Below are 7,653 nucleotides of genomic sequence, written 5' to 3' on the forward strand. Positions count from 1 at the left end.
ATAACTAGAAGGAAAATAGCTGGATCAAATGTGATTTCTACTTTTAGTTTTTTGAGGAATCTCCATACTGATTTCCATAATGGTTGTATTAGTTTGTATTCAAACCAACAGAATAGAGGAGTTCCTTTTCCCCTCAGCCTTGCCAGCATTTTTTATTATTCATTATTATTTCTTCATGGTAGCAATTCTTTCTGGGGTAAAATGTATTCTGTATTAACTTTCATTTTTTTTCTTTTTTGTCTTAGCGCCAGGTGTTTATCTCCCTTAAGGTGTGAGATAGCGCACAGACAGAACACACAGGGTCAGCACTGCGGCAGGGGAGCACCTCTGCCTCTCAAAGGAGGACTGTCATGGAGTGATGCAGAGGATGACTTCTCCACTGCCCTCAGCAGGGCCCAAGGGGGACCATGAGCAAGCTCCACTCTCGTCTCTAAGCCTAAGAGAAGCTACCTTGCAGTTCTAATCCAAGGAAGTAGTGAAAGGATTGGCCTGGTCCCAGTCCCAATCATTATGGGGAGGTGTAAACACTTAAGGAAGGTGCACTCCATGGGGCTGCTACAGGGCAGATGACACCATCAGAAGCATGGGGGAGGGGCAGTGATGGGTTTCCAGGTGGTTTGTTGCCTGGCTTAGCAGGAAGGGTAGGGCAGATGATGGCACTTAGTGTTTGGCATTGATGATGTCCACAAATTCGGGCTTGAGGGAAGCACCACCCATGAGGAAGCCATCCACATCAGGCTGGCTTGCCAGCTCTTTGCAGGTTGCTCCAGTCACAGAACCTCCATAAATGATCCTGGTGCTCTGAGCCACTGCATCAAAAACATTGGACTTAAGTCATCCCCGGAGCTTCTCATGTACCTCCTGGGCCTGTTGAGGTGTCAGGTCTTGCCAGTGCCAATGGCCCACACAGATTCATAGGCCAACACTGCCTTGCTCTAGTCCTTCATGTTATCTGAGATGACCTTGGTTTGCTCAAAAACAACCTCCTCTGTGATGCCACCTTCCCTTTCATCAAGCTTCTTCCTGATGCAGGCAATTATTCCTAGTCTTTCTGTGAGGGCATGTGTCACCTTCTGTCCAGTCAGCTCACCTGACTCCCCAAAGATGTGCCTTCTCTCCAAAAGGCCCAGGACTAACCCCTGAGGCTCCAAGGTCTTTGATCATGCCAGGGCTGATCTCCCCAGTGAAGGCCCAGTTAGTCACTTTGTAGCAGTTCAGCACAGCCACAGCTATCTTGGGAACTAGTTTCTGTCAGGTGAAGAGATGTAGGCTGTGGGGCCCACACAAACCACGTGTGTGTGCTGACACTTCGGCGGTGTTCAGTGGGTTGATGAGCTCCCCCAGGGTGTCCTTCGGTCGGGCGCTATAGTGCCAGTGCCGACACACTGAAGGTCAGTCAGGATCAGCCTAACTTTTATTTTTCTAATGACCAGAGAGTTTGAAGACTGTTTTCACGTATTTAGTGGCCATATGTACTTTTTCTGAGAAATATCTGCATTTCAGTTGCCTATTTTCTGATTGGATCTTTTACTTATGGTGGTGTTTTTAGTTCTTTACATATTCTAGCTGTTAATCTTCTGTCTGAAACTACCTGGCAAAAAGTTTTTTAACACTCTATGTTATCTCTTTATGTTTTATCTTCACTCTATTAATTGTTTTCCTTCCTATACAGCAGTTTTTTTTAATATGCTATGATCCTATTTGTTGATTCTTGATGTTACTTGTTGAGCAAATGGGTTCTGTTCATAAAATACCTACCTACACTTATATCTTCAAGAGTTTTATCTATCTTATCTTCCACTGGACTAAGTTTTTCTGTTTTAAATTTTAAATATTTGATTCATTTTGACTTTAGTTTAGCTCACATTGCAAGAAAATGGTCTAGATTCAATCTATATAAGGATAGCTAGTTTTCCCAGCACCATTTGCCAAAGGCCTATCTTTCACCCTAATTCATTGACATGTTTTTACCCCTTTATCAAAGATCCGGTGGCTTGATGCATCTTGTGTCCTTCCTGTGGCCTCTGCACTCTTCAGTTGGTTCACTTGTCTGTTTGTGTGGCAGTACCACGATGTTTCGGTCACTGCAGCTTTGTAATATGACTTGAAATGTGAGCCCACGATGCCTGCTGCTTTGTTCTTGTTGCCCAGGATTGCTTTTACCTCCTGGTTCCATATGAGTTTTGGGATTGATTTTTGTAGTTCTTTAAGGAATTCTGTTGGTATTTTGATTAGGATAGCATTAAATCTTTCATCAGATACAGTGGGCCATTCCTATAATTCCAGCACTTAGGAGGCTTAGAAGAACAATTAATACAACTTCAAAACCAGCCTGGACCACATAGTGAGTTCAAGGAAGCCTGAAATTCATAATGAGAATCTGACTAAGAAAAAAAGGATTGAATTAAATCTACATATCAATTTTGCAAATGTGGCCATTTTGACAGTTAGTTCTGCTTCTAAATGAATAAGGGATAGCTCCATATTTTGATGTTCTCTCCAATCTCCTTTTTCAGAGCACTGTAGCTTTTGTTGCAGTTCTTTTACTTCTTTGGTTAGGTTTATGTCTAAGTATTTAATTGTTCTTGCTGCTATTGTTTTAAAATTTTCTTTCTCAGTGGATTCATTTTCAGTGTTCAGGAACTCTACTGATTTTTGCTTGTTGATTTGGTATCCTGCTGAATTTGTATACTAGTTCTTAAAATCTTAATGGAATTTTTTTATTCTCTTTAGAGGATCATGTTACATACAAATGATAATAATTTCACACCTTATTTTTCTCTTTTTATTCCTTTTGTTTATATCTCATGCATTATTGCTCTGGCTAAAGTTTTGAGAACTGTATTGAACAGGAGTGGTATCAGTGGACGTGTTTGTCTTGTTCCTGACTTTATAGGAGTACTTTCAGCTTTATTTAATTTAAATAGAGGTTGGCAGTTGGTTTGTCATAAATGGCTTTTAACAAAATGAGGTTATGTTTTTCTGTGCCTATTTTCTTCAGAATGTTATCACTAATTGATTTTGAATTTTGTCTAAAGCTTTTTCTGCAATAATTGATATGATCGTGTTATTTTTTGTCTTTGTTTTTATTTGTGTAGCACATTATGTTCATTGTTTCCCATGTGTTGATCTACTCTTGCATCCTTGATATGGAGCCTTCTTGACCATGATACGTAATCTTTTTGATGATGTGTTGCATTACCTTTGCTAGTATCTTGTTGAGGATTTTGATGATTATGTTCATTAAAGAGCTTGGCCTGTAGTGCTTTTTCCTTGTCTGCTTTTGAAATCAGGGTAATGCTAGCTTTCAGGAATGGCTTTGGGTGTACTCCTTCCTTTTCAAGCTCATTGAAAAGTTTGATTCAATCCCTGGTTCTGCCAAAAAAAAAATCAGAAAAGGTTTGAGAAGTATTGATGCTGTATCTTTCCTGAACTTCTTGGAATATATTTCTGTAGGCTTTTCTCTACTGTACCACTAATGTGCTTACTGGCATTCAGTAAACTCACTTAAAAAATAAAAACCTTTTGGATCTTAACCAATTTTGTGCTGTATCTGAGCATAAACCCTTCAAAAGTCAAAAAATTACATATGTTTTGATTTTCCAATTTCTTTTTTAAATTTTATATTTAGTAATTTTTCCAAAAAAATTAAAGATCTCTTCAATGGTTTTGCTATAAAGATTCCTACTGTGGAATCATTGTATAATTTTCAAATCTAATAAACTATATGAAATTACTGAATGATTTGTGATGAATCTATACTCTAGAATACTAAATATGTCTTTTAAAAGACATTGACTATATCTAAAAAATTATGAAATCAAAAAGTTAGGAGAGAAAAACTAAAAGAGATCACTTTCATGGTCAGAGAAATTACATGAGAAAAATAGAACTAAAAAAGTTTGGTAGTCATCCCTGTCTATATTTGTCAAATACTCTTCAATGAATGTGGATAGAAAACAATAATTTTTTAAAAGCATGAAGTAAATATGAATGCAGATTTCATTTGTTGGAGTCTCAGACCTGTGGGAACAGAGACTTACAAATTAAGGTATGTCTGCACACTGTCTTTTTGTTAGCACAAATATTGTTACAATTTGAAAATGCTTCAGTTACTTTAAGTGACCAAATACAGGTAAATTTTTCCAGGAAGTTGTAGGTGAATGTTTAAAGTGAGTATTTATGGGTGGTGCAAGCAAAGAGCCAGGGAATAATTTGTTGGCCAAGGAATAAAATGTAGACAGTAACAGAAATTTTCACAAGGGCACTGTACTCAGAATTCTTTGAAATAGGAACAAGGTTGAGAATTCCTGTGACCTTATATAAGGACCAGTGTTTCCTCTGCTCCCACCACAGCAATACCCTGTCTTGTAGAGCTATAGAAACTCTTACACTGTACTGTTGGCCAGGTGAGTAAGGGCTGGACAGCCAAGAAGTCCAAATTTCCAGTTTTAGTCTGTCCACAAGCACCAGCTCCAATTCCAGACTCCAGTGGCAGTGGGGAAAGAACTTCCAGACTTCCAGTGGAAGAAATGCCCATCAGAATTGAAATGACAGCCATAGAAAATAAAAATACCAGAAGACTATGCTATGGAAAGGAGCAAAAAGCCAAGTTTGTATCAGGTGTTTGGAAGCAACAGAGCACTGATGTCATTAAACTAAGAGGAGCAGATTCAATTTAGATACAGAAAGTCTTAGTCACGTGGTTTGAGCACTCAGCTGGCCATCTTCAAAATAAAGCTATGGGCTGATTCTTATTATTGATAATAACTATGTTCCACAGTTGCTAGAAAATCTGAATTAGTAAAGAACACTGACTCTTAAGGGAAATATAGGGCAAAGCTCCTAAAAACTGTTGGTCTCAAAACACAGTCACCAAACCAACACATAGCCTTGTTTTATGTATGTTGGTATTTAAAAATGTCATATTTCATGATAGTGTTGATTATCCATATTGACTTCACAGTCACACACACTATTACTCTTGGCTTCACAAAGCTTACCTGATATGTATTTTCTCCACAAGGCACACCACAGCCTACTGCATTTAGGAACACTAGACAGCACTTCAGCACTAACAGCCATTTACATTACAAAATCACCAACATAGAACCTAAAAATATGAGAACATGGCACTAAGTAAAATGCAGTTAGAATACATGAAGTGCAGGTAGCTTAAAGTTTTCACTATTCAATGGCTGCAACAATTGAAAAACTACCACCAAAATTTATTTAATCATTACAAATAAATTTTTATAAATTTTCAAATACAGAAGCTGTGAATAGAGTAGGATTTACTGTAATAAAAACACCTACTTCAATACATTGTTAAGGCTATAAATAAAATAATTTGGGTCAACCCTTCAGGAAGTATTTGATTTATTTGTACCAAATCTGTGCTAAATAAGTATTTTTGCAAAATATTTGAAGTCCTATTAAGCCATCAAGTACATAACTATGCATATTCCCATGAATTGTAAGTATAAATATCTAGAAAGAGGACTACAAAAGATCTAATAATAAAATTGCTTGACAAAACTCAATTTTTGGTCATAATACATTTCATTTTACCTTGAAAAAATGCATAAAATGAAGTGACCTACACGTTTTCTACAGCCAGTTAGTTGCATCAAAATTTAAGACTTCGAGAAACACTCAAGTAGATTTTTTTTAAAAGGAGCAAACTCATTGTTTTTTTAATAATAATTTAAACACACTTCTCTTCTCTAGTCCTAAACAGATACAATTAATCCTTAAGTAGAATTCAATGGTGCTATATCCTCAATAAAATATTAATAAGATTCAGTCAAAGGTGTGTTGGTATAATTTTTTTTACTACTTTACTACTTTGGTTGGAGTTTATTTTTACCTTGTTATCATAGTAAACACCAGGGACCATCACTATTTGGCCTAGAATTTCATTGCTAGAAGGTAAATATTTGATGATTACATAAGGAATTATAGATAGTTTTCAGAAGTTTTTCTAAGAAGAAATTTACCTGCCTACATGTGCAATGTGGTCATTTCTTCTACTTCTTCTTTCTCAAATCTGTGTAATGTTTAAAATCTTTTTCTTAAGGTTTTGGTGTTCTAATCTTTGCTTTACTTACTTATCTATGTTAGCTGTGTACAATACTTACAATGCTCTGTCTATAATGTCTATCACACACTCATTGTCTCAATGCTCAAATTCACTCTTCCTGTGTCTCTGGCTCCTATCATACTTCTCTTCCAGGTGCCCAGGCATCTACCATCAGGGTAAACTTCTTCTCGTTGCCCTTCATTGCTATATGGCAAACATCCTGTTACTACATCTATGCACTTAATTTTGTTGCTGTTCATTTGTTATAGCCTGAGTTACTGTAGTAGCTTCGCAGCCTTCTATTCACCATGCCCTCCCAAAGACCATCAAACCCATGGCTACTGAAATCAGTTTTATAAAATAAAACTGTCTCATTTTCACAGTTCTGCCTAGAGTTCTTCAATGGCTTGCCAATACCCAAGGAATAAAGGGATAACTCTTCTCTGCTTTGCAGTGAGTTACCTCAGCAGCCTGTTATCAATCCTCCTTTATAATTTCTTCTCTCATAATTGCCTTTCAAGCCTAGGCCAAGCCAAAACAACATCCTACAGCATTCTGTTTGCACATACAAGAATCCCTACTTGGTCCCTCTCCTGCTACTGTGCTTCTGGCTTCATGCATCTTTGCCCTAACTCTTGGGCACTCCACAGCTAGCGTTCCAATATCACTTTCAACTCTGCTCTAACTCCTCTCCAAACTTCCCTAAGTGTGGTTCCCCCAGTCCACCTTCTTCCCAAGATCACCAAATGTACTTCTAGCCACACTCATATCTCACTTTGTCATAATATAGGTACTTCAGCAGGATAACTCTTACCAGGGAGAATGGAGATTTTTGTTTGCATCATAGATGGGAAATGGAAACTGAAACATTAAAAAAGAAATATCTGAGGTGGATAGATACCAAATGCACCCCTAGAAGTTCTGAGGAGAAAAATCAAAATGCTCTTTTCCTGGGCAATCACTTTCCTGCCCCCTTTTTCTTCAGACAATCCCTTTCTGCAAGGAAATGGCAAATGCCCTCACTATTTTAAAAAGCATCTTTTTTGACTGTTAGGAGAGTAATAAAGTTAGATAAAATGAAAGACTACATTTTGATCCAAAACATCAAAGTTAGCAAACTGCAGCATTTTGGAGAAAAGTCCATTGATGAGTTTATGAAAACAGCTCCATTTCTGGGGAATCATCAGATGGCTGCAAGACGCAGACCTGCAATGCTGGAAGCCAAGGTGCCCGGCTACATATGGAGAAACCAAAACCAAATGGTTCCCTAAGGGGCAACAGGGTCTCTATAATGGAGAATGATTTAAATAGAGCGCAATCTGATTGGGCACTTCTCCATTTTTGGTTAGTGGCTTTAGGAAAGACTCATGTTCAGAAAGAGTAAATCATAAAAGGGAAACTTTTAATATTCTAATTACTAGGTTACAGAAATTAATTTTCCCCTTTGTTCTAAGATATTTTATAGATTTAGGTATATCAAGAAAAAGATTTATAGGGCCAGGGAGAGAGCTCAGGGGCATAAGCACCTGCTTTGGCAAGCTCAGGGACCTTGGTTTGATCCCTGGTCCCGC

At 37.6% G+C, this 7,653-nt stretch overlaps 1 pseudogene; it reads right to left on the bottom strand.

Annotated features, from left to right (window-relative positions):
• Positions 1-633: 633 nt before the first annotated feature.
• Positions 634-6,284, bottom strand: LOC101578053 (annotated as a pseudogene).
• Between the last annotated feature and the right edge of the window lie 1,369 nt (positions 6,285-7,653).

The sequence above is a fragment of the Octodon degus genome, unplaced genomic scaffold (assembly GCF_000260255.1).
Source record: "Octodon degus isolate 3935 unplaced genomic scaffold, OctDeg1.0 scaffold00152, whole genome shotgun sequence".
NCBI lineage: Eukaryota > Metazoa > Chordata > Mammalia > Rodentia > Octodontidae > Octodon > Octodon degus.